The 27319-nt window shown below is 44.2% G+C and overlaps 1 protein-coding gene across 3 annotated transcripts in view; it reads left to right on the forward strand.

Moving 5' to 3' along the window:
* Nucleotides 1–19817: 19817 nt before the first annotated feature.
* The window catches only part of MRTFB (myocardin related transcription factor B), a 220489-nt gene continuing 212987 nt past the window's right edge, over nt 19818–27319 (forward strand). For all 3 annotated transcript variants that reach the window (XM_049904747.1, XM_049904743.1, XM_049904745.1), the window contains exon 1: nt 19818–19906. The gene's annotated coding sequence lies outside the window, so the exon portion shown is untranslated. The remainder of the gene's footprint in view (nt 19907–27319) is intronic.

Consider the following 27319-nt stretch of genomic DNA (forward strand, 5'->3'; position numbering starts at 1 on the left):
GGCCATACTCTAGGGGTTTCTCCAGTCTCTGTCAGACCAGTAAGTCTGGTCTTTTTTCATCATGACTTTATTGAATACTCTGGCCTAGCCCTCCACCCCATCACAAATACTCTCTAGAGCTGAGTAGCAGCTGCCCTTTTTTTATCACCCCTACTGAGTCCAGAGAAGTTCATTATCTTGCCAAGGCTACCCTGCCAGATCATCTCGATTTCTTCTGGACATGCCAGAAATCTGGCTTTTTATGTGATATCTCCTGACGTTTTAATGTTAGCAACTAATTAGGATTAAAAAAAAAAAACACCAACAAAAAACACTGTTCAGGCCAAGCAAAACTCATCTGCAGACCAGATGCAGCCAGTGGGCCACCAGTTTGCCTTAGTATCAGGCAGACTTGGATTTGTGTCCCAGCTCTGCCACTAATTATGAGCTCTGTGATCACGTCATTGTTGGAAGCCTCAGTGTCCTCATCTCCAGAAGCTTGATGATAATCCCCACTTTGCAGCCTCGTTGTAAAGACTGACAACTCATGCAACGCACCTGGCATAATGCTGGCTCTCCATAGGCCGTAGATCACTATTATTGTTATGATGATGTCATTAAATGAAATCAGACTCGTGGGAGGCGGAGACATTTGAGGAAGAAGACGGATTCCATTCTGAACTTGTCAGGCGTTAGGTGTTGAGAACACCCCCACATGGAAATGGCCAGAAGAAAGTTGGAAATGTGCGTGGAGGCTGGGCATTTTTATTGAGGGGCAGAGAGTGTCTTCCATCTGTTCTTATTTGGGTGCCATCGAGTCGATTCCGACTCATGGCAACCCCATGTGACAGATTAGAACTGCCCCATAGCGTTGCTAGGCTGTAACCTTTATGGAAGCAGAGCGTCAGGTCTTTCTCCTGTGGAGCTGCTGGGTGGGTTCAAACTGCCAACCTTTCAGTTAGCAGGCAAGCACTTAACCACTGGGCTACGTGGGCTCCTTCTAGAGTTTATTTTTACATAGAGGGAGACTTTTGTGTGTGTGCGTGTTTTCTTTTTTTTATTTATTGTGCTTTAGGTGAAAGTTTGCAAATCAAGTCACTCTCATACAAAAAGCCATACACACCCCGCTGTGCACTCACAGCTGCTCTCCCTTTAATGAGACAGCACATTCCTCCTCTCCACCCTATACTCCCCATGTCCACTCAGCAGCTCCTGTCCCCTGCTTCCTTCTCATCTCACCTCCAGAGAGGCAGGAGTCGCCCACATAGTCTCATGTGCCTACTTGAGCCACGAAGTTCACTCCTCACCAGCATCATTGTCTATCTTATAGTCCAAGCCAATCCCTGTCTGTAGAGTTGATTTCAGGAATGGTTCCAATCTTGGGCTATCAAAGGGTCTGGAGACCATGACTATCAGGTCCCTCTGGTCTCAGACCGTTAAGCCTCGTCTTTTTACAAGAATTTGAGGTCTGCATCCCACTGTTTTCCTGCTCCATCAGGGATTCTCTGTTGTGTTCCCTGTGAGGGCAGTGATCAGTGGTTGCTGGGCACCACCTAGCTCTTCGGGTCTCAGGCTGATGGAGTCTCTGCCTTATGTGGCCCTCTCTGTCTCCTGGGCTCATATTTACCTTGTGTTTTCGTGTTCTTCATTCTCCTTTGCTCCAGGTGGGTTGCGATCAATTTATGCATCTTAGGTGGCCTCTTGCTAGTGTTTAAGACGCCAGACGTCTCTCACCATAACGTTTTGTTATGCCGATTGACCTAGATGTCCCCTGAAACCATGGTTGGAGGGGAGACTTTTGTTTTTAATCATTAATGTATTTATTTAGAATTCAGCTTGTATAATTTTTTATTGTAATAAAAATATGCGTAACAGAATGTTTGCTGACTCAACAATTATTACATGGACAATTCTCTGACATCGATTATGTCCATTATGTTGCACAACTATCACCACTTTCCTTTTCCAGATCATTCCACCACCATTAACAGAAACTCAGGGCACCCTGAGCAATGACTCCTCCTTCCCCACACCCTCCCACACCCTGTAGCCACTAATAAACTTTGGTTTTTATCTATATATTTGCTTCTGGTCACTACCTCCACGTTGGATGCTCAGATGGCTTGTTGTCATTACTTCCTAGAAAATAGCCCAATTCCCCGAACTGGCTGCTCTTCCTTTGGGAGGTAAATCTGGAGAGACAAAGTTCAACAGACGCGGAGTTCCTAAAAGTAACTCACAGGGCATGAGGCAGAGGAGGCAGTGGAGGCTGCGATAGGGGCCACCCACTTGCCATTGTGCTTTTACTTTCTCCACCAGAAACAAGGAACTCAACTGATGTCAACAAGACCAAAAAAGCAAACAAACTCATTGCTGTCCAGTTGATTCCAACTCATAGAGACACTATAGGACAGAGTAGAACTGCCGCATAGGGTTTCCAAGGAGTGGCTGGTGGATTCGAACTGCTGACCCCCTGGTTAGCAGCCATAGCTCTTAACCACTGCACCTCCAGTTGTCAACAAAAACTCACTAGAATTCTTCTCTATCTCTGTCACTGGAAAAACTACTGCACTCTGGTTAGGAGATGTGGACTTTTGTTGCTGTCTGCCTTACAGTCTCTGTGACCTTGGCCAAGTCACTTCCATCCTTTGGACCTAAGGTTATTATTTGCAAAGCAACTAGATCGGACTGGGCCTGCATTTCCCAAAGCTTGGGGTCCTGCTACTAGTGATATATGGGATGACTTTAGGTCAAATACAGAAACAGGCCTTCAAGAGCAACAAATCCTTCTGATTACTTGAAGGAGAAGATCTTCGGTTTAGTACTAATACGCCTTTAATGCCTTTCTGACACCTGCCAGAGCAGATGAAGAGCAGACCTCAGGCCCAGAGCCTTAGGCAAGCAGCTGTGTCTGTATTAGTTACCTATTGTTGTGTGTCTTGGTTTCCTAGGGCTATTGTAACACAAATACCCAAGTGAGTGGCTTTAAAGGACAGAAATTTATTTTCTCAAAGTTCTGGAGGCTGAAAGTCCAAAGCAAGGCCTCAGCCATGTTGATTCCTTCCTTGTCAGTAGCCGTGAGGGTTCTTTGGTCCCTTGGGATTGCTTGGCTTGTAGATAATCCTGACATGGTATCCATATCAAATCTGCACTTTTTATAACTCAGAAATTATTTGATTTAGAACCCATACTAGTCAGGTATGATCTAATTAACAAAGAAAACCCTATTTCCAAAAGGATTACATCCACAGGTATAGAGGTTAGGTTCCCAACATATTTTGGGAGGACACATTCAATCCATAACACTGCATAACAAAATATCCTCAAACTTAGTGGCTTAAAACAATAAACATTCATTATGCCATGGTTTCTATGGATCAGGAATTCAGAAGTAACTTAGCTGAATGATTCTGGTTCAGGGTCTCTCATGAGGTTGTAATCATGTAAAGACTTGACTGGGACTGTTGGATCCACTGGTAAGGTGGCTCAGGTGGGTGCTGGCTGTTGGCAGGAGTCCTCAGTTCCTTGTCATGTGGGCCTCTTCACAGCTGCTTGAATATCCTCATAACATGGCTGCTGGTTTTCTCCAGAGCAAGCAGTGGAGAAAGCAAGAGAGCAAGGAAGAAGCCACAATGTCTTTTATGACCTAGCCTTGGACAAACATGCTATCATTTCCATAATATCCCATTGCAAACTACAGAATGAATAGGACACAGGTAAGCCCTATTTGTTGCAGAAGGGAGCTACACAAAGACACGAATACCAGGAGGCAAGGATCAGTGGGGGCTACCTCAGAGACTGGTGCACTAGAAATTAATAAGAGTTTTATTTTTCTGGTTACCATATGTATACTTGTACACACAGAAAAGATATATTAGTATTTTGTACCCTGTAATTTGCCTGAATGACATGCTATATGTCTTATTGTGGAACCCACTTTTTTCACTCAATAATATGTTTCTGAGTGCTATCTGTGCTGGTATAAATAGGTCTGGCTCATTCCTTTAAATTATAAGTATATGCTACTTTTCTTTATCCATTTCCCTAGTAATGTCATTTTGATTTTTTCCAGTTTTTTGCTTTTATAACAATGATGACTGAAATTCTCATACATGTCCTAATATAGGTAATGAGAAGAGAAATTTCCAGATTACAGAATATATGTTTTTTATGTTTTGCTAGATGGGGCCAGCTGCCTTTAAGAATGGTTATACCAATTTACATTCCCACTCACAATCTAGGAGTGTTTCCATTTCTCCATGATATTACTAACACTTGGTGTTGTCAGACATTTAAAAAAAAATTTGTTGTCGCAAAACATACAGCAATTCAATACTTTCTACACGTAAAATTCAGTGACATCGATTACATTCTTCAAGTTGTGCAACCATTCTCAGCCCCATTTTCTGAGTTGTTCCTTCCCCATTAACATAAACTCACTCACTGTCCCCGAAGATTCCTGTCTTTCGAATGGCTGTTGTCAGTTTCGTCCCACATAGATCTTAAAAGAGCAAATGTTCAAGGCAGACATTCCTTACTAGTTTGTTTGGTTTTAAGGAGACTTCAGGCAATATTTTTGGTTTACGGTTTCTGAAGATTATCTCCGGGCGATAGTTTCAGGTGTTTATCTAGCCTCCATGGCTCCAGGAAGTCTGGATTCCATAAGAATATGGAATTCTGTTCTATATTTCCCTCTTTTGATTCTTCTGAAGAACCTTTGATCAAAATATTCAGTAATGGTAGCCAGGCGCCATTCAGTTCTTTGGTCTCATGGCAAAGGAGTGTTGCCTAGCATTTTAATTTTGCTAGTCTAACAGGTACAGAAATATATCTCAATATTTCAATTTTACGTCTCATTGAGCATTGGTGAGGTTGAATGTCTTTCCAGAATTCCACTTCAACAATGGAAAAATTACGGTTCCCAGAGGTTAAATTACTCATCCCAAAGCACATGACTAGTCTGTGGCAGAGCCGAATTGTTATTATTAGGTGCCGTTGAGTCGGTTCCAACTCACAGCAACCCTATGTACAACAGAAAGAAACGCTGCCCGGTCTTGCACCATCCTCACAATCATTGTTATGCTTGAGCCCATTGTTGCAGCCACTATGTCAATCCACCTTGTTAAGAGTCTTCCTCTTTTTCATTGACTCTCTACTTTACCAAGCATGATATCTGTCATGGATTGAATTGTGTTCCCCAAAAATACATGTCAACTTGATTAAGCCATGATTCCCAGTATTGTGTGGTTGTCCTCCATTTTGTGATTTTCCTATATGTCATAAATCATAATCTCTGCCTGTGCTTAAAAGAGGTTTAGGGTTGGACCTAACACCCTTCCTCAGGTCACATCCCTGATCCAATGTAAAGGGAGTTTCCCTGGGGTGTGACTGGCACCACCTTTTATCTTAAACCCGTAAAAACCCATTGCTGTTGAGTTGATTCCGACTCATAGCGACCCAATAGGACAGAGCAGAGCTGCTACATAGGATTTCCAAGGAGCACTTGATGGATTTGAACTGCTGACCTTTTGGTTAGCAGCCACAACTCTTAACCACTACACCATCAGGGTTTCCACCATTTATCTTACAAGAGATAAAAAGAAAGGGAAGCAAGCGGAGAGTTGGGGACCTCATACCACCAAGAAAGCAGTGCCAAGAGTGGAGCATGTCACAGGAACCCGGGGTTCCTGTGCAGAGAAGCTCCCAGTCCAGCAGAAGATTGACAAGAAGGACCTTCCTCCAAAGTTAACAGAGAGAAAAAGCCTTCACCTGGAACTGATGCCCTGAATTTGGACTTCTAGCCTACTAGGCTGTGAGAAAATAAATTTCTCTTTGTTAAAGGCATCCACTTGTGGTATTTCTGTTATAGCAGCACTAGATAACTAAGACAATGTCTTTCTCCAGGGACTGATCCCTCCTGAACACGTCCAAATTATGTAAGATGAAGTCTCGCCATCCTGGCTTCTAAGAAGCATTCTGGCTATACTTCTTCCAAGACAGATTTGTTCCTTCTTTTGGCAGTCCATGGTACATAGAGCTGAATTAGAACCCAGGATTGTATGATCCATAAACCCATGTTCTTTCCAATACATTGAACCAGTTGCTATTGAATTAATTCCAACACATAGCGACCCCATGTGTGTCAGGGTAGAACTGTTCTCCATAGAATTTTCAAGGCTGACTTTTCAGAAGTAGATCACCAACTCTTTCTTCCAAGGTGCCTCCAGGTAAACTCAAACCTCTAACCTTTCAGTTAGCAGCCAAACACATTAACCGTTTGTACTGACCAGGGACTCTTTAATACCTTGCCCTTTCTTTAAACCTGCAGCGTCTCTTTAAGAAAAGAAAGGAGGGAAAAACAGCAGCTCCTGACTTCTGAATTCCTGCCTGTAATACCTCGGATGGGGGGGAATCTATGGAGCATTATTGTTCTTGGACTAACATGCCAACTGGCGTTTACCTCCGAGGAAGCGGTATCCAAGCTAATATCCTGAACGGGAAATGTGTGCCCAGAAGATTAGCTTCATTGTGTGGGGCTGGACGCTTTCCACTGGCTTTGTTTATAGGACAGATTGTTTTTGCGAAGTTGTTTGCTCCGGTGAGTCTCCAAGCTCTTGGGGCCCGCTGGCCGTTCAGAGGGTCAGATTTACCGGTAGGCCGGAGCTCGGGCAGGAAAAGCCCGCCAAGGACCAGGTCCCTTGTGGGGTATTTCTGGAGTCTTTCTGAGCCTCCCTCAAAAAGCAAAATCGTGGCCCTATGTTATTTTATTTTAAAAATTGGATATATAACTGGGTGTTGACTTTTCTCCCTTCTTGGCAGTTGGTGCTGGTATTTTGGTGTTACCGTTTATGTGCAACGGCACTCGCCTCTGCACACTTCCATATGTGTTGCTTGGATTTTGAGGGAGTTGTTCTCCCAATTCTTTCCCCTGGAAGCATCATGCGCCTAACAGCACCAGCTCCCATGTGCCCATTTGTTCCAAATCAGTTAGCAGATGGTGCTTGTAGAGCGAGCTGTTAGCACACCCTGATTTGAGGCCACTGGGCATTTCTCCTCGGGTGGTCTCAGCACTGTGGTCCCCCTGTGCAGGAGAACACATTGTGTGTGGCATGCAGCACAGATGCCAGCTGCTAACATGTGCTCTTTCTTCGTTGTTCCATCTTCCTACCCACCCAACTAGCCAGCCGGCCAGACCACCACATCACCCTGGGTTTGCTGACTGTTCCCAAACCTCAAGAATTCAGGCCAGGCACTCTGGCAAGGGAGAAGGTAGAAATCAGGGAGAGACAGCAGGCTCCTTAGCTTCTTCAAGCCTCAGCTTTCTTATCTGTACAATGGCATGATAACGCCATCTGGCTTCTGAGGTTGAGGAAGTCAAGGACATTGGTAGCTAAAGCACTAACTGCGGTGACAGGTACATCGGAGCCCTCAATAAATGGTTCCTAAGAATCCGTGGGTGGTTGGTCTCTATTTGCCTGGAGCAACAGAGAAAGAAGGGTCAGGAATAGGAGGAGGAAATGGAATGTTGGCTAATTGCCTCCATGAACAAGTGCCCCCTTTGCCATGAGACCAGAAGAACTAGATGGTGCCTGGCTACCACTACTGAACGTTTTGATCAATGATTGATTCTATAGAAGAATCCTGCTCAAAAGAGGGAAATGCAGAACACAACTTCAAATTCTCATGAAATCCAGACATTCTGGAACTGTGGATAAATCCCTGAAACTGTTGCCCTGAGATCATCTTTAAACCTTAAACCAAAAATATCCCCTGAAGTCTTCTACAAACCAAGCAGTAGTTTAGCTCAACTAATAAAGAATGTCTGCCTTGAACATTATGCTTGTTTATGAACTGTTTACACGGGATCAACCTGACAGTAGCAACTTGAAAGATTAGATAGAAACTTTAGGGGGCAGTGAGTTTATGTTAATGGGGGAGGAACAGCTCACACAAGGAGGGTGAGGATGGTTACACAATTTGAAGAATGTAATCAATGTCACTGAATCGTACATGTACGAGCTTGTATTGGTGTACTTTTTGTTGTGCATATTTTCAACAACAACAAAAATAAAATAGTTTTAAAAAAAAAGAATCCCTGGATGGTACAAACAGCGAACATGCTCAGCTGCCAAGTGAAAAGGTTGGAAGTTCAAGTTTACCCAGAGGTGCCTTGAAAAAAAGTCCTGACAATCTATAGGCAGTCCCCAGTTTACGAACGAGATTCGTTCCTAAGCCTGTCTTTAGGTTGACTTTGTAGATAAATCAGGGCAAGCACATATGATTCTTATTTAATGTCAGTTAGTCAAATGTTTGTCTTAGTATATAGTATATATTTTACCTTCCTATGCATATAAAATGCTTAAGAAAGACTTCCAAACCACTCAATGATTTCATGAGTGCCACAAAGTAGTGCCTGCATTCATTCCTAAGAACCATTGTATTTAACTCAGATTTGTAATTAATAGGCTTTATGGCAGTCCACTGTGTAAGTCGGACATTTGCAACCCAGGAACTGCCTATACTTCTGGAAAAGCAGCCATTAAAGACCTTATGGAGCACAGTTCTACTCTCACACACATGGGGTTGCCATGAGTTGGAGCTGACTCTACGACAACTTGTATGTATAGTGCAATGATAGAGAGAAAAACATAGCAGGCCCCTAAACCAGTCTGGGGGTACTAGAGGAGTCTTCCTGGAGGAGGTGACATTTGAACTGAGTCTTAAAAACGACTTCCTCTGCTATTTGGGTTTCCTACGAAAGCCTCACATGACACCACTCAGTGTCCTTGTCCAATGGAAGGTCTTTGTATCTGCTCTGGCCCTTGCTGGCCTCCATGATGGGATCTGCTATGAGTAACCAATCAGTTGAAAGGGATTTTCCATGGGGGTGTGGCCTGCACAGAATATAAATGGACTTTCTGGCAAAGCTTTTGGGCTTTTGCTTGCTCTGGATCCTGCAGCTGGCTTCTGTTCATCTGACCTCTGGTTCTCAGAACTTGAGCTAGCAGCTTACCTGCCATCTTGCCTGCCAATCTTGGGATTCATCAGTCTTCACAGCTTCTGAGTAAGAGCCCTGCTGTCTGACTTGCCAATCTTGGGTTCACGAGCCATTTCCTTGACTATAGGGTCACTATGAGTTGGAATGGACTCAACGGAACCTAACAGCAACAACAAGCAGATATTTTATGTGCTTTACTGGTTTTGCTTCTCTAGAGAACACAGCCTAAGACACTGACCTAACTAATTTTCCTCCCAAGCGTCATCCACTGGGTGATCCTTGGTTGACTGCCAAGCTGACTTCACAACATGGCAGCCCCACGTGTGTCAGAGTAGAACTGTATTCCACAGGGTTTTCAATGGCTGATTTTTCAGCATTAGATCGCCAGGCCTTTCTTCTGAGCTGCCTCTGGGTGTATCTGAACTACCAAACTTTTGGTTTGCAGCCAAGCGTGTGAACCAGTTGTACTACCCAGGGATCCCAGCATGACACACAATAGGTGCTTAATAAATATTTTGCTGAATGAATGAATAAATAAATGAACGAATCCTTTAATTCCAGTGGGCTGTGTCCTCCTGTCATGGATTGAATAGTGTCCCACAAAAATATATGTCAACTTGGCTAGGCCATGATTCCCAGAATTGTGTGGTTATCCTCCATTTTGTGATCTGAATGTAATTTTCCTATGTGCTGTAAATCCTAACCTCCGCCTGTGGTTAATGAGGCAAGATTAGGTTATGTTAAAGAGGATTAGGGTGAGATACAACACCCTTACTCAGGTCAAAACCCTGATCCAATGTAAGGGGAGTTTCCCTGGGGTGTGGCCTGCATAACCTTTTATCCTACAAGAGATAAAAGGAGAGAGAAGAGAGCAGAGAGGGAGGGACCTCATACTACCAAGAAAGAAGTGCCAGGAGTGAAACACATCCTTTGGATCCATAATCCCTGCACCGAGAAGATCTTAGACCAGGAGAAGGTTGATGGCAAGGAGCTTCCTCCAGAGCTGACAGAAAGAGAAAGACTTCCTCTGGATGGGCACCCTGAATTTGGATTTCTAGCCTCCAAGACTGTGAGAGAATAAACTTCTGTTTGTTAAAGCCACCCACCTGTGGTATTTCTGTTAGAGCATCACTAGATAACTAAGGCACCCCTCCCCAGAGCACACGTTGACTCTCTGTCCCTATAACTTCCAAATGATCTCTGCGTGGCTTTTGTCGAGCACCAGTTGCATTGTGCAGTTCTGACCTTCTTCCCACGATCCACACCAGCAAAACCACAGATTAGATTTCATTTCCGGCATTTCCTGGCCTGCAGTTTGGAATACGCCAGGCTCTATACACCTTACCCTTTTGTGTATCAGTGTCTGCCTCCCTCTCCACCCGCTCCTCCCACCCCAGGTGTTAATCTAGCAGCTCACTGTAAATGGTATGAATTTCTTCCAACTGCCATGGTCAAGTTTCTTAATCAATAGCCTGACAGGTAAACACAGCTTTGATTTGAGGGGAAGGAGGAAGCCAAAGGACACCACTGCAAAAGCACACAGAAGAAGAATCCTTTCTTCCATAAATTAATTACTTCATTAAGTCAACAAATAACAGCAACTATTTGAGCAATTATTATGCACCAGCCCCTCTTCTAAGCACTACACGTGCATCATCTCATTTAATCCTTACACTCTTTCAAGGTAGGGATTGTTATTATCCCTATTCTATATGGGAGGGAACTAGGGCACAGACAGGTTAGTAGTTGTTGAACTCTACTATGGGTCATGCCCTGTGCCTAGGGGATGAAGATGTAGTAATGAATAAGACATATGAACTTAGAGTCTTGTAGAGGGATAGGAACAAAAAGCAAGCAGCTAAACTGACACAATAATTTCATATAGTGATTCAATTAGGGATGCTTTTGATTACAGGTGACCCAATTACAGTGACTTAAACTCTAGGTGTTTATTTTTCTCCCCTTAGCAGTTGGTAAGAGGGTGCTGGTGCTGGTTCTATGGCTCAAGTGTCAGCCATTTGTGTGGCCTTTCCCTATGGTTATTGGATGTCTAAAGAGCTCCAGCCAGCATCTCTGTAATTCAGTAGGAAAGTAGAGGAAGAAGGAGCAGGGCCTGTATCAGGCAGTGCCAGCAGATTTCTGTGTCTCTCATTGATCAGGTCTGCGTCAGATGCTGCCTCTGCCTGGGTGGTCACTAGGGGGAAGGGGGCTACCAGCAGTGGTCAGGTCAGCCAGCCAACAGTGTCTGCCCCAGGTAGTGCTGTCAAGGAAATCAAACAGGATAAAGAGAGAACCTTTACATAGAGTGGTTGGGGGAGGCGACATTTGAACAGATACCTGATGACAAGAAGGAGGCAGCCCTGCAAAGATCTGAGGACACAGCATTCCACACCGAGGACGTTGCAATGCAAAGAGCCTCATTTGGGAACAGCCTGATGAGATATTGGAAGGGAGGGACTGGGTGGCTGGAGCACGTGAAAGATGTGGAGCAAGACAAGAGAAAGCCAAAGAGGAAGACAGGGCAGGTCCTATAAGGAGTTTGGGTCTTACTCTAAGTATGATGGAAAGTTTCTGGAGGCTTTTAGCCAGGGGAGCGACATGATCTGATTCATGTTTTAAAAAGAATTATTGGGGCGGAAGAGCTGTTGTGAAAGTCTTGGGACTTAAGAAGACTTAATTCTGGGTGATGGTATAGTTTTTCCCAGGTCCTTCATCTTGAGTTTACTTTTTCTGACTCTTGGACATATCCCACCCCTTTTTTATTTCACAGAAGCTCCTGAAGAGCAGGGGCTATGTTGTGCTCATCCCTCTCTCCCCAGTTCCTAGCAGAGGGCCAGGCACATGGCAGAACTTGGAGAACATCAGTTGGGCTGAACTGGACAGAGGTGAATGCTAAAGTTGGAATCCAGGGTTCCCAAACTTCCATCCCTCACACACCACTCTCATGGTTTTTTACTAGATCGGTGATTCTCAACTAGAGGCGAATTTGCCCCCAGGGGACATTTGGTAATGCCTGGGGACACTGGTTAAGAGCTCAGTGGCTAACCAAATAGTTGCCAGTTCGAATCCATCAGCCACTCCTTGGAAACCCTATGGGGCAGTTCTACTCTGTCCTATAGGGTCACTATGGGTCGAAATCGACTCAACGGCAGTGCGTTTCTTTGTTTTTTGTGTGTTTTGGGGACATGTTTAGTTGTCACCATTGGGGAGGAGGTGCTCTTGGTATCTAGGGGGGAGAGGCCAGGGATGTTAAACATCCTACAATGCATAGGACAGCTCTCGTCGCAAAGAACTATCTGGCACCAAGGAACCCTGGTGGCACAGTGATTAAGTGCTCAACTGTTAAATGATGGGTCGGAGGTTCAAAACCACCAGTGGCTCTGTGGGAAAAAGACGTGGCAGTCTGCTTCTGCAAAGATTTACAGGCTGGAAACCCTATAGGGCAGTTCTACTCTGTCCTGTAGGGTTGCTATGAATCAGAATCGACCCGATGGCAACAGGTTTGGTTTTTTTGGTTTTTAAATGTCAGCAGTGGTGAGGCTGAGAAACCCTGGGTTGGATCTACATATCAACTCTTCTATTATTTCCTTTATATCTTCCTTTAAATTAGTTCACTTTTTAAATTAAATCTTTTTTAAAGAAACCATGCATCACTACCATAAACAAGAGACCAGTGTCACCTGCCATGAACAGAAAATAATTAGAAATATAAGCACTTAGAAACCAAAAATGTATAACATCCTAGTTGAGTATTGTTCCTAGTTCAAGGCTCCCAGCCTGAAGCTTGCTTGCCCTTTACTCAAAAGGCAGTTGGTCAATGTCATGAAAGGTAAGAAAGATTGAGGTACGGTTCTACATTAAATGAGAGATAAGAAAGATGGCAGCTCAATGCACTGTGTGATTATGGACTGAATCCTGGATTGGAAAAACTAAAATTAGTGAAATGGACTTCATTGGGACAACTGGCAAATTTTGGTTACGGATTGTATATTAGATAATTGAGTAGTATCAATATGAAATTTCCTGAATTTGACAACTATTGTGTTTTTAGTTGCCGTTGGGTGGGCTCTGACTCGTGGTGACCCCAGGTACAATAGAATGAAATATTGCCTGGTCCTGTGCCATCTTCATCATAGTTGGTATGTTTGAGTCCATTGTTGTGGCTAATGTGTCAGTCCATCTCATTAAGAGCTTCCTTCATTTTTGCTGACCCTCTACCAAACATGACGTCCTTTTCTACTGATTGGTCTTTCCTGATGATGTATCCAAAGTAAGTGAGCTGAAGCCTTCCCATCCTCACTTCTAAGGAACATTCTGCTTGTATTTCTTCTCGGACTGATTTGTTCTTTCTTCTGGCAGTCCATGGTATAGTCAGTATTCTTTGCCAACAGAGTTGTTATATAAGGGAATGTCTTTGTTCTTAGGAGACACATGAAGTATGTAGGAATCAAGGGTCATGATATCAGCAATTTACTCTCCAATGTTGGAAAAAATGTGTATGCATGTATATGTATACATATGTATGTTTGTATATATGTGTATATACGTATATATGTGTATGTGTTTACGTATGTTTATGTATGTAGAGTATGCATGTATGTGTGAATGTATGTATGTATGTAGAGTGAGGGGTTGAGGGAGAAAGAAAGCAAATGTAACAAAATATGAACAATTGGTCAATCTAGGTAAAAGTATATGAGAGCTTATTGTATTGTTTGAAAACTATTCTGTAGGTTTGAATTTTTTGCAAAATAAAAATTAAAAACAAGCAAACAAAAAAAGGAACTTCTGATATTACCTGTAATATCACAAAAGTCTTGAATTTTATAAAAGCTAGGAGGGCTTCAATGTTAAATAGTTTCTAATGAGTTGAATGCTTCATATTTTACTCCCCCAAAATAATTAATAAGAATTAAAATGTCTAACAAATGATATCTTCCATGGCATCATATTTATGTAGATAAAATAGCCAAATTAACCAAGCAATGATCCTAGAATTATTTTCTGGGCATTCTATTATTGTCGTGAAATCACACGTCTGGCTGCAGAGCTATAGTCACTTGGTTATGTGTCCATAGGAGAATACATACCAGTGACAGTGCCTGAGGTTGTGATGCTCTTAAGAGATGCTGACTGACACCAAAGAAAAATATATTTTGTCTTTAAAAAAGATTAGCAAGTGTTAAAGAGGCGTTATAGATAGGCTAGTACCAACCAGAGGCTTTCTCCTTGAACTTAGCAGAAGGATTGAAAGCAAATCGAAACGGGAATGATTTTCTCATTCTTTGATTCAGCTAAGGGTCAGTTGATCTCAGAGCCTCTGGTAGGTCCTCCGTCATTGCTTCTCTGCAGTCTTATAAAGTACTAGCTGTGAGGCCTGCTTTTCTCAGCAGCGAGACAAAGATAATACTGTGCCACCCAGGTGCTGATTTGGGGGCAGGTCATCCTGCCCTTTCAGGTCTCCGAGATAATGCGGCTTGCCTCACCACCCCTACCCGCATTCCAAGTCTTGGGGAGATTCCAACGCCCTTGCAAAGATGTCACTGCATTCCTGGGGCCTTACATTTTCACTGTTACCTAGTGTGCTGACTGCCTCCTGTCTTGGCTGAGTGCTTGTTCTCCCTCTGGATCTTGTGGTCATTTACTGGTCTTCACCCTGGCAAAAGTTCAGTCCCTTGCTGTGGTTTCCAGCACACATACAAATTTACCTAGACAGAAACAGACACAGACACACCCAGGTACAGACACATGCAAACTCATAGACACAGGCACAGACACAGACACGCTCAAACATAGAGAGCAATACACACACACTCAGAGAAAGAAATACTCACAATTACAGATACACAATCACACACACACAGATGCATACAGAGACACACAAAAACACAGTCAGACAGACCACACAGACACCGAAACAGACACACACACCCTGACACACACACTCAAACACAGACATAGTAATAAACACAGACTAAAGCAGAGGAAAATATTCACAGTCGCAGATACACAATCATACACACACAGATCCACATAGACACACTCACGCACATACACACCAACACATAGACATACACATACAGACACACTCAAACATAGACAGACGCAGCAATGCACACAGAGACGGAAATATTCGCAGACACTCACAGATACACAGACACAAACAGAGAGGTGCACACAGGGACACACACATAGAAACACTCATACAGATACAAACACAGATACAGGAACAGACACACGTGTGCACAGAGACACACTGTATACACACAGACACCAAATGCACTTACACACACATACATCCCTGTGTGTGTTGCAGACTTTATGAGATTCTAGAGCTATGGAAGGAGTTGGCAATGCGAACAACTTACAAATGAGCATTAAATACCTTCTTCAAAGTCCCCTGGACCTTCTGCCATCCTCCTTTTCTGCTTCTGTCCTCTTGCCCAAATATTCTTCTCCACCTTTTTCTTAGCAGAGCAATTCATTTCTTTTCAACTTCCTAATTTCAGACTCTGCTCTGGACTTCTCTTTGCATATCTCTGCTCCCACTGATGTGCTCTGCTAAGAAACAGGCCTTCCATTCTCTCCCCTTCCTTTCAGGCCAGGTTTTACAAGGGGAAAGAAGCACACTAGAGATTTATTTCCCCCACTGATATGCCACAAGGAGCCCTGGTGGCACAATGGCACAGCTATGGCTGCTAAACAAAAAAAGTTGGCAGTTCGAATCCATCAGCCACTCCTTGGAAACCCTATGAGGCAGTTCTACTCTGTCCTATAGGGTCTCTATGAGTAGAAGTTGGCTTAATGGCAACAGGTTTGTTTGCTTTTTTTTTTGATATGCCACATGTCCTCGCAACAACCTTAAAATGCTGGTGTGGTTACACTCCATTTTGTTATTACTATTCAGAGAGGTTTTTGTATTGGTGGTGGTGGTGGTTTCATTTATCTTTACTGGTAGAACTGTTGGGAGAACTACACAGAACATGGTGGTGGTAATGGAGGTGGTGGTGATGGTGATGGTGGTGGTGGTGATGGAGGTGGTAGTTGGTGGAGGTGGTGGTGGTGGAGGTGGTGGTGGTGATGACGCTGGTGATGGTGGTGGTGGTGATGGAGGTGGTAGTGGTAGTGGTGGTGGTGGTGGTGGTAGTGGTGGTGGTGGTAGTGGTGGTGATGGTGGTGGTAGTGGTGGTGATGGTGGTGGTAGTGGTGGTGGTGGTGGTGGTGGTGATGGTGGTGGTAGTGGTGGTGATGGTGGTGGTGGTATGTGGTGGTGGTGGTGGTAGTGGTGGTGATGGTGGTGGTGGTATGTGGTGGTGGTGTTATGGTGGTAATGGTGGTGGTATGTGGTGGTGGTAGTGATGGTGGTGTGGTGGCGGTCATGGCATGTGGTGGTGGTGATATGTGGTGGTGATGGTGGTGGTAGTGGTGGTGATGGTGGTGGTGGCATGTGGTGGTGGTGTTATGGTGGTAATGGTGGTGGTATGTGGTGGTGGTGGTGGTGGTGGTGTGGTGGCGGTCGTGGCATGTGGTGGTGGTGATATGTGGTGGTGATGGTATGTGGTGATGGTGGTGGTGGTGGTTTCATTTACTTGGTAGGTCTACTGGGAAGACTACTGAAACGTAGTAGTAGTAGCAGAGGTGGTGTATACTATGGATTTAGGATTCTATTCTAAGTCAACTCATAGAGTAGTATTCACGGCGATTGTGCTACATCTCAAACATGCCAAACTCTTTCCTGGCTCAGGGCTTTGCCCATCTTGTTCCCTCTGCCTGGGATTCTCCTTCCTCCACTCTTGTTACGTTTAGTTCCTTTTCATTTCTCATTTCTCTAGGTATCACCTTAGAAATACTTTTTCTGACTTCCTTATTGATTTTTTCCCCAGCATTTATCACAGCTCACAATTATTTTATTTTTCTTTTCCTTTTTTACTTATTTTTGGTCTGTTTCCTCCCTTAGATAGTAAGCTCTCTGAGGACAGGAACCATGCCTGTATGTTCACCACTATATACTCAGAGCCCAGCACAGTACTTAATAAGCATTTGTTATTAAATGAAACTACCCTTCAAAACTTCCCCCAAGAAATGGATAGCTTTTGAAGGCCCTGGTGGCACAATGGTTAAGGGCTTGGCAGCTAACTAGGTCAGTGGTTGAAACTCACCAGCCACTCCTTGGGAGAAAGATGTGGCAGTCTCCGTCCATAAAGATTACAACCTAGGAAATCCTATGGGATAGCTCTACTCTGTCCTATAGGGTCACAGTGATTCGGAATCAGCTCGCCAGCTTACGGGTTTAACAGATTAAGGACCCTATTTCTCACACTAGTTTTAGAACCAAGTTCTCGCTGCTTCTGGAAAATCCTATCAGCAATAAATAGGTAAATTCAGTACTTTGGTGTGGTTTTTAACTTTTTATTCTGAAATAATTTTAGATTTATAAGAAAGTTACAACAGCAGCTGAGTATTCCCATATATACATTCTTTACCCAGCTTCTCCTAATGTTATCCTCTTCCATAACCATGTACAATTATCAAAGCTAAGAAATTAACATTGCTACAATACAACATTTGGGTTTCACCAGTTTTTCCTCTAACATCTCTTTTCCATCTGGGATCCCACATTGCCTAGTTATCATCTCTCCTCGAACCTATGGTCATTCCTAGTCTTTCCTTGTCTTTCATGATCTTGACTCTTTTGAGAAATACCAGTCAAGCATTTTGTAGAATGTCCCTCAATTTGGATTTGTCTCATGTTTTCTCATGATTAGGCTGGGGTAACAGGTTTGGGGAAGAATGCCCCATTGAGAAAGTGCCCTTCTCATTATGTTATATGAGGAATACGAATCAACATGACTTATTGCTAGTAAAATTAACTTCAATCACTTGGTTAAAACAGCATGTTGGGTGTCTAGGCTGTAAAGCTTCTATTTTTCCCTCTGTAATATATATTTTTTCTAATTAGTAAATATCTTGGGCTAAACACTTTGAGACGATATGAATCCTTTTTCTCCTCAAGCATCCATTGGTGGATCTTGCCTGTGGCAATGATTACTGTGCTGTTCTAATGGTGATTTTTTTTCTCTCGTTCCTTCTGTAGTTATTAGGTGGAATTTTTAAATAAGAGTTGGCCTTGCTTCCCTTCCCTTCCTCCCTCCCTCCCTTCTTCCCTTTCTTCTTTTCTTTAGATCGGTATAGACTCATGAATACTTATTTTATTCTATGGTTTATAATCCAATACCATCACTATTTATTTTGTTACTCAAACTGTTCCAACTTTGGTCACTGGAAGCTCTTTCAGGCCCCTGTGTCCTTTGACAAGCCTCTATCCTTTTCTGAGTACTCACTTTTTAGTTGAAGAGCTGATCTTTAAATCTTGACAAATTATTTTAAAAATCTCCCCTTCTAACTCCTTCCCTCTTCCTTTCTCTCCTAGAAATGGCTGACACATGAACACAATATTGAACGTTAGATGTTTCTGTCAGACACTGGACAAAAGAGAACCCAGCAAATTTCAGTGCTTCTTAGTGCAAAAAGCACTAATTACACACTTTATACTTCATCGGCAGTGAGGTGCATGAAGGTCAGCACAGGGTCTGGAATGTGAGCTCATTGTTCCAGCCAAATGCATCAATTGAGATGGGAATGCAAAATTTATTTGAGCAGTTGTGTGTCAACGGGGCTTTGGAAGAAAAAAAAAAAGGCCCATTTTTTGCAACTACTGTGCTTCCTAGGGTTGCAGGGCTGTGACCTTTTAGAAGCACATTGCCTGCCAGGCCTTTCTTCCAAGTTGCCTCTGGGTGGGTTTGAGCCACCAACGTTTCAGTTTTAGTTGAGTGCTTAACCGTTTGGCAACCCAGGGACCTTCTTGCCTCTTACCTGTGCCTTTTTCTTTCCTTATTGACTTCTGCCCTCCCCCCATCTGCCCCCTTTTCCTCTGACTTGCCATCTTTACTTCCATTTTCACAGACCCTGTGAATTTTCACCTAAAAGAAGATCCTAGCAAACACCTTCCATGACTAGGTCTTCAGAGGCTTTTCAATCAGAAAAAGCCAAGTTTATGTCTTCCTTTATTGTGTTGTCTGAGGTTTGTTTTTTCTCTCAGGTTCCCTGTTCTTGTAACACTTGGGGTGTGGGGAAAGTTTCTGTGTTTCCTTCCTTTCATAATAGCTCGGAGCTATTCAGCATGAAACCTCAAGGAATGTTCTCTGAAAACCCAAATGTTGCCCACCGTACTCCGGATGTGTGGAAGATAAGTAAGAGAAGGCCAAATTTGCTCACTCTGATGGCAAATGGAGCACTTGTTATTTGAAACTCAAAAAAAAAAAAAAAAAAAGCCTGACTTCTGGCTCCTGGGAAGAAAGAAAATAAGCCCATTCCAGGTATTATTCCTTGTTGCGTTATCAATGATTTCAGAAGCCCGTGGGCCTGTTTGGCTGGAATCCTGACATTTCCGTAGCTAGAAGAGGGGGCCACCCTCACAGTGTCCTGGGCTGACCAGGAATGAACCCAGAATACCCCACAGGGGGAAAAGTCAATCAGTAAGAGAAGGAGCCTCAGGAGAGCCCAGTTTTTCTTAGCTGTATCCAGGAAGCCAGGATATAAAGGCCTTGGCAGCCACAAACTTCCCGAGGAGCCATCTGGGCAGCTTCCCGGGGGTATCAGGAGTGCTAAATCATTGGTGGGGCACCGAACCGTCACCAGACAATGAAGAACTCATTCCGAGAATTCCAAGAATACTATCCATTCTTGGAAGGAATGTTTAGCAAAGACACTTAGGCTTGGTGGGAAGGGAGGGAGGCTGTGGTGAGTAATAGTAATAATAATGATAGCTGTGGGGGCACGCTGAGTAGTAGCAGTGAAGAGGAGGAGGAAAAGGAAGCATCCGTGGCAACACTGGAATTTATTCAGTTCTTTATGAGCCAGGCTGTATGGGTAAGTGCATCACACCTTCTCCTCGCTTATCAGCTACCTTGTTATCCGACATTTCATATTTCCAACAATAGTAAAAAATCTACTATTTGACAATTTTACACATTGACAACGTAAGTCTGGTAGTAATAAATGCTGAGGTGCTGGCTTTGATGGTTAAGGTTATGTGTCAACTTGGCCAGGCGATGATTCCCAGTGGTTTGTCAGTTATGTAATGATGTAACTTGGCAGTTATGTAATGATGTAGTTATCCTCCATTTTGTGATCATCCTCCATTTTCACATAACACTGATTTTGCGTAGCAACCTGATCTTTGGAAGCTAACCATGTTTCTAAGTGAGAGGAGGGTGTACACACATTATATATCATTGAATTCTCATAACAACTTTGCGAGGTAGGTACTGTCATTATTCCCATTTTACATCTGAGAAACTGAGGCTCAGAAGAGATTAAGTACGGTGTTTATGAGGTGTAGGGAGGAGGGGAGATAAGAACTAAAGCTGGGGAGAGAAGCAGGGGCCTTGCATGAACCATTGAGCCCATGGGTTAAGAAGTTTGGCTCTAGATTCAGACAGACCTGGGTACGAATTTCAGTTCTGCCGTGTATTAGCTGTATGACCATGGGCTAGGTTTTAGAACTTCACTGAGCTTGAAATTTCATATCTGGAAAATGGAGAGACAAATCATACTCAATATGTTAGGATGAGGAAATGGAGGCTCAGAGAGCTTAAGTATCTGGTCTCAGGTAACACAGTTGGTAAATGGATTTGTCAGGATGCCCACCTCTTTCTATTACACATAAAGCTTTATAGTTCATAACCAAAAAAAGAAAAACTAAACCCATTGCCATCAAGTCGATTCTGACTCATAGCGACCCTATAAGACAGAGTAGAACTGCCCCATAGGGTTTCCAAGGAACGCCTGGTGGATTTGAACTGCTGACCTTCTGGCTAGCAGCCTTAGCTCGTAACTACTATGCCACCAGGGTTTCCATAGTTCATAAAGCTCCTACATATTCTCACTTGACTTTGTAGATTTCAAATCACTTTTTACTATGTTTGTAGGAGTCTCTGGGTGGCACAGATGGTTAAGTGATCAACTACTAACTGAAAGACCAATGGTTTGAACCCATCCAGAAGCACCTTGGACAACAGGCCCGGTGATCTGCTTCCAAAAGGTCACAACCTTGAAAACCTTATGGAGCAGTTCTGCTCTGCACACATGGAGTCATCAAGAGTCAGAATGGACTTGATAGCAGTTACTTTGGTTTGTACCATGGTGTGATAACGTTTGTATTGTAATTTTTCTGTCTCTGCGTCTGTCTTCCTCCAGTCTATGTGGCCATCAAGAGTAGGGATCATGCTCTACTCTTCTATCACATAATTGGCCCATAGTAATGAAAGTGGGCACGTTATCAGGAGGGAGCAGTTCCTGGAAAAGGACATCATGCTTGGTAAAGTAGAGGGTCAGCGAAAAAGAAGACCCTCAACGAGATGGCCTCACACTGGCATTAAATGCTCTGGCCAGGAAGTGACACTCACTCTCTCCGTTTGCACTCCGTGGCTAGAACGTGTCACATGACCCTACCAAGTGGAGCAGGAAGTGTAATCCCACATGTGCCCAGTGTGGGGGGTGGGGGGAGCCAGAAAGAATTGGTGGACAGCTGAGATGACTACCAAAAACAAAAACAAAAAAACCCGTTGCCGTGGAGTCGATTCTGACTCATGGTGACCCCATGTGTTACACAGTAGAACTGTTCCATAGGATTTTCTTGGTGGTAATCTTTATGGAAACAGATCACCAGGCCTTTCTTCTGTGGTGCCACTGGGTAGCTTCAAGCTGCCAACCTTTAGGTTAGTAGATGAGTGCTACCCAGGGACTTTTAGATGACTACCAGACACTATGAAGCTGGCCTTATTAACTCCATTTCACAGTGATATTTAAGAAGCTTGTTTAAGGCCATATACCAAATATTTGGATTTGAGCTCATTTTTTTTCCCCCGGCTCAAAGCCATACATTAGAAAAACAAATATGTAATGACACTGGATGGCACATGGCATTAAAGTTTCGTTGTTAAAGTCTGGGATTTGCCTTCAGATCTTCTGCTTTGCCGCTTACCAGATGTGTGAGCTGGGCAAGTAACAGAACCACTTTATGCCCATCAAAGAGTAAGTCAAAGGGTAGGAAGGCTCCAAGAAGGATGTATTTTCAGAAGCAAAGTGCTTGGAACTGCGTAGGACTAACCTGTGTATCATAATGGTCCGATTGGCAACTGATCATGGAATAGCACAGGACTGGGCGTTTTCCTTCCGTTGTACATGGGGTTGCCATGAGCTGGGGACTGACTCAACAGCAGCTAACAACAAAGAGCTTACATGGGGGCAGGGGTGGTTCAGTGGTGGAATCCATGCCTGGAGACTCGGGTCTGAATCTCCACCAATGTACCTCATGCGCAGCCACCACCCATCTGTCAAGGGAGGCTCGCGTGTCGTCATGATGCTGACCAGGTCTCAGGGGAGCTTCCAGACTAAGACAGACTAGGAGGAAAGGTCTAGTGATCTACTTCCAAAAATCAGCCAATAGAAACCCTATGAATCACAGCAGTGCAATCCACAACCGCTCACCGGGATAGTGCAGGACCAGGCAGCATCTTGTCCCATTCCATTGTGCATGGGGTTGCCATGAGATCAGGGGATGACTCAGTGGCAGCTAACAACAACAACAACAGAGTTTACCTGAGAAGAACTTATACGGGAAGAAGGAGGGAGGTTGAAAGAGTTGCACAGGATTTGGGGCTGGCCCTTGACATAGCCAGGGAGCAGGCACGTTTGTGCCCTCTAAGTTGCTTCCTTCCTCCGTGTACCACTGTGAATGTTGGGGCTGCAAGGAACAGTGAGCCCAGCTCAAGTTGGCTTAAGTACCGCCTTAGCTCAGGGAAGGGGAGATCCAGCGCCCTGTGGGTCTGGGGTAGTCCAGCAGCTTGGTGATGTCAAGAAGTCAGAATCTATTGGCTTCTCTGCTTTCCTCTCTGCCATGCATGCCCTCACCTAAGACTCGGTCTCATCACAGTCCTGAGAAAAGCCATTGGTGGCAATTGATGCTCCATGTAGGCAGGGGAGAACGAGCTGGCTTCCTGGGACTCTCTTACAGTAGAGAAGTTTTCCCTCCCAGCAGGTCCTTCTCGAGTCTTGTTGGCTCCGATTGGCTTTGGCCTTTGAGGGGTCCGCACTCTTGCATAGCAGTACTGGTTAGTGTAAGCAGAAAGTGGAATATATGAAAGGTTGCTAGGCATCCCACAGAATCATTGGGAGGGCTGAAGAAAAGAACTTGAGGCTAAGCTTCTAGGAAAAATGCCCCAAACCACACTGCTGGCCTGGCAGAGTGAGCCAACCACCACGGCTGCTTTTGCCACCCTGATGTGTAAGAGCCAGGAGCTGGCCCCACCACAACCACTGCTGCTGTCAGTGCCAATGCCCCTCTCCCTTGGGAGCCTGGCCCTGCATCCGCCATCCCAAAGCTGCTACTTCTACCACTGGTCACATCAACAGAGCGGAGGCCTGCATTGCTCACTTCCAAATCCAGTCCTCCTGTGGTGCCTCCAGCTGGCAGGGCTTGCGTCATATCCCTTCTCCTGGTTGCTGATTTCTATTCCAGGGTGCTGGGGCTTATAATGAGAGACTTCCTCAAATAAATATATTTGTCCAGTACAGCCTTCCCATCCTCAGAGAAGCACTGGTGGGGTAGAGGGGGGAACCAGTTGTTATGGAGTCGAATCCGACTCAGGGTGACCTTACATGTGTCAGGGTAGAACTGTGCTCTGTAGGGTTTTCAATGGCTGATCTTTCAGAAGTAGATCACTAGGACTTTCTTTCGAGGTGCCTTTTTGTTAGCAGCTGAGTGCAGTAACTGTTTCTACCACCCAGGGACTCCAGGGCAGAAGTGGTAGAATTCCATAACGAGCTTGGATTTATCCACAGGGCAGGATGAGTATCGCCAACGGTATCTTCCACAACACATTTTGCCTCCATTTTTGTTCTTTCCTCTCCACTTGTTTCCACGTGCTAAAGGTGCATACCTGTCTGAGAGACACCTCTTAGGTCCTGGTTCAGGCCTCCCCTCCTTGCATGGTGCAAACGGTTAACAGGCTTGGCTGCTAACTGAAATGTTGGAGGTATGACTCCACCCAGAGGCACCTTGGAAGAAAGACCTGGTGATCTCTACTTTCAAAAAACCCAGCCATTGTGCCTATGGAGCACAGCTCTCCTCTGAGACACATGGGGTCACCATGAATCAGAGTCAACTCGACAGCAACTGGCGTTGGTTAGTCCTCACTGATCCGTGCCCTCCCCATGTACGGGAGTGCCCTCCCCTTTCTTCTTTGCCTAGTCCCTGCCAAGGCATCCTTCAGAACTCAGTTCAACCAGGTTGCTTCCTGGTCCTCCATCTAGCTTTTTTTTTTTTTTTTTTTGTCTTTTTCTCTTCTTTTTCATTTTATTATCACATTATATTTCAACACTTATTTGTTTAACATCTCTCTCTCCCACTAGGCCATACATGCAATGACAACATGGATATATCTGTCTTGTTTACTGATACTAACATAATAAAAAAAAAAAACTGTTACTTAAGTGCTTAAGTGTAGGAGACCCGGTGGTGCAGTGGTTAAAAGCTTAGCTGCTAACCAAAAAGTTGGCAGTTTGAATCCACCAGCCGTAACCATGTGGGACAGTTCTACTCTGTCCTATAGGGTCATTATGAGTCAGCATCGACTCAACAGGAATGGGTTTGATTTTGTTTTTTGGAAGTGCTTAATAAGGAGCCCTGGTGACACAGAGGCTGCTACCTGAAAGGTCAACAGTTCGAACCCACCAGTCACTCCAGGGGAGAAAAATGTGACAGCTTCTTTAAAGACTTACGGACTTGGAAACCCTGTAGGGCAGTTCTACTCTGTCCTGTAGGGTCGCTATGATTCGGGCAACAGCTTCGGTTTGATTTGGTTAAGTGCTTAATAAGTTTTTATTCAATGAAAGAGCATTACAAAAACCCTATTACAGGCATTTATAAAATTCCTGTTGAATTGACCGGCCTTTCCATAGTGCTTTTTGAAAACCATACCTTAGGGCCTTAGGAGCGTGAATTTGAATTACCTTATTTTTTTGTCAAACACTAATGCCCCCTATGGATTCTCCTATGCCTACGCCTGCCCTGGGGAGACTCATTTTCCCAGCGAGCCATTGCTATTGATGGGAACATATAACATGCTTTGTGTCAGGGTAGAAGCATGAACTTGGGGTACATGGCCTGAGGGTGGTAGCAGCTGCAGTTCCTATAAAAACCGTCCTCCCAATCATGGTATCACTGTGGTATTAACTGCCCCCATCTCGCCAAAATTATCTTAAAAAGTTTCAGCTTAGTTATTATTTTCTTTGTCTTTGTTTTTGCCTATAAAGTGACTTTCAGGAGTCACATCCTCAGAAACTGTTTGGGTGGCTTTTCCTATATAAAGGGAACCCTTTATAAAACAGACTGCCAGTCTCCCAGAAAAGTGAGAAGTGACTGCCCATCAGAGCTTCAGAACGGTCTCCTTCCACAATTTGGAAAAAGTGGTAGGGTAATTTTTTCCATTTAAGAAACATTTATTGTTTGCAGGATGTTGGAAACATATTATTTCCCATGTCTGAGCAGATAAGGTCACATCCTCCAACTTGATTTGGAGTTTATATTGGGAAATGGGGAAAGAATAAAATACCACAAAGGACCCACCCATGGTAATAACAGCTGTAATTTACTGAGTGCTTAATCTGTATCAGGCACTTTTCTACATGCTTCACATATATAGTAAAACCTGTGAGATCCGGAACTCAAGGGGACTGTCTTGTTTTTACAGGTCTTGCAAGATTTCTGCCTTTGACAGGGTGTAGTCACCACTTTTCTGTCGCTCTCTATTAGTGGAAAATATTTGAGTTTTCCTTCTCTGACAGGTTTCCGTCTTACACAGGTTCTAGTTTTTACAGGTTTTACTGTGTTAACTCAGTTAATCCTCCCCCAAACCTATTAATATCCTTATTCTAGAGAGGGTGCTGAGGCCAAGTCCTCCAGATGAGCACATACAGTACCTTAGGCTGGAGTCCTGACCACAGCGAATCCCTAAGCTTTTATAGCTTCACGAAGACATAGGCTGTCCTGGCTGGGAAGAATCTTGGAGGTCACTAAGGCCAAAGTTGGTGGTTTTGGGGGCAGGCTGACCCGGGGTCAAACTCCAACCCTGCCACTTACCAACCCTGTGCCCTTGGGCAAGTTATTTCACCTCTTAGGCCCTTAGTTTCTTCACCTATAAAATGGCAGTGCAGTGGTTAAGAGCTCAGCTGCTAATGAAAAGGTCAGCAGTCCAAATCCACCAGCCGTTCCTTGGAAACTCTATGGGGCGGTTCTACCCTAGGGTCGCTACGAGTTGGAATCGACTCAACGGCAACAGGCTTGGTTTGATTTTTTTGGTACCCCCCACATGAGTTGTTGGGAGGACTAAATGAGTTAATATGGATAGAACCTGGAGCAGTGCTTGGCACCTTGGAGCTGGCCATTCAAGGGTGTTGTTTCCCTTCTTCTCTCATTTCTCCTATGGGGGGGGCGGGTCAGGTGATGTTGGCACATGCAGGGCACCCGTAGCTCTGGTCTGTAGAGAGTGGGATTGTTTCTGGAGGGAGTGAACATTTTAAAGTGGGGCGGCCAATGTTTGCTGACATTGCTGTGACTGTCAGGTGGGCTGATAAGCCCTTACGGACCCTGGTGAAGGGATAAGTACAACCTCCAGTGCTCTCAATTTGACAGTAGCTTGTCAGCCCTCATGAACTAGCCGGCTCGTGGAAAATTAGTGCAAGGCAGTGCTGGGCTTGGGACTCAGACCGAGGTGCAAATACTGTCTCACTCTGGAGTCCTTGGGTGATGCAAACAGTTAATGCACTTGGCTGCTAACCAAAAGGTTGGAGGTTCGAGTCCACCCAGAGGCACCTTGGAATAAAGGCCTGGTGATCTACTTCTGAAAACTCAGCCATCGAAAACCCTATGGAGCACAGCTGTACTTTGACACACACAGAGACATATGAATCAGAATCAACTTGATGGGTGCAGGTTTGGTTACGGAACCTTAGGTCAGGTCCTTCATTTTCCTGAGTCTCTGTCTGCCTATTGCTTAGTGGGGAAGAAGATTGGTAGCAATCTTGATGGGCCCTCAATAAATGCCAGCTTTTCTTTAGAAACAATTATTTGTGCATATTATAAGATTCTACTCCCAGAAGGAAGTCACACCTTTCTCTCTGGTCCCTACCATCATGTGCGTCTGGTTCCATTCTGTGTCCCATTCTATTGTTCTCACTACCATCAGTCTGAAGTGGGGGACAGAACGGAATAAAAATAGT

The sequence above is a fragment of the Elephas maximus genome, chromosome 12 (assembly GCF_024166365.1).
Source record: "Elephas maximus indicus isolate mEleMax1 chromosome 12, mEleMax1 primary haplotype, whole genome shotgun sequence".
NCBI lineage: Eukaryota > Metazoa > Chordata > Mammalia > Proboscidea > Elephantidae > Elephas > Elephas maximus.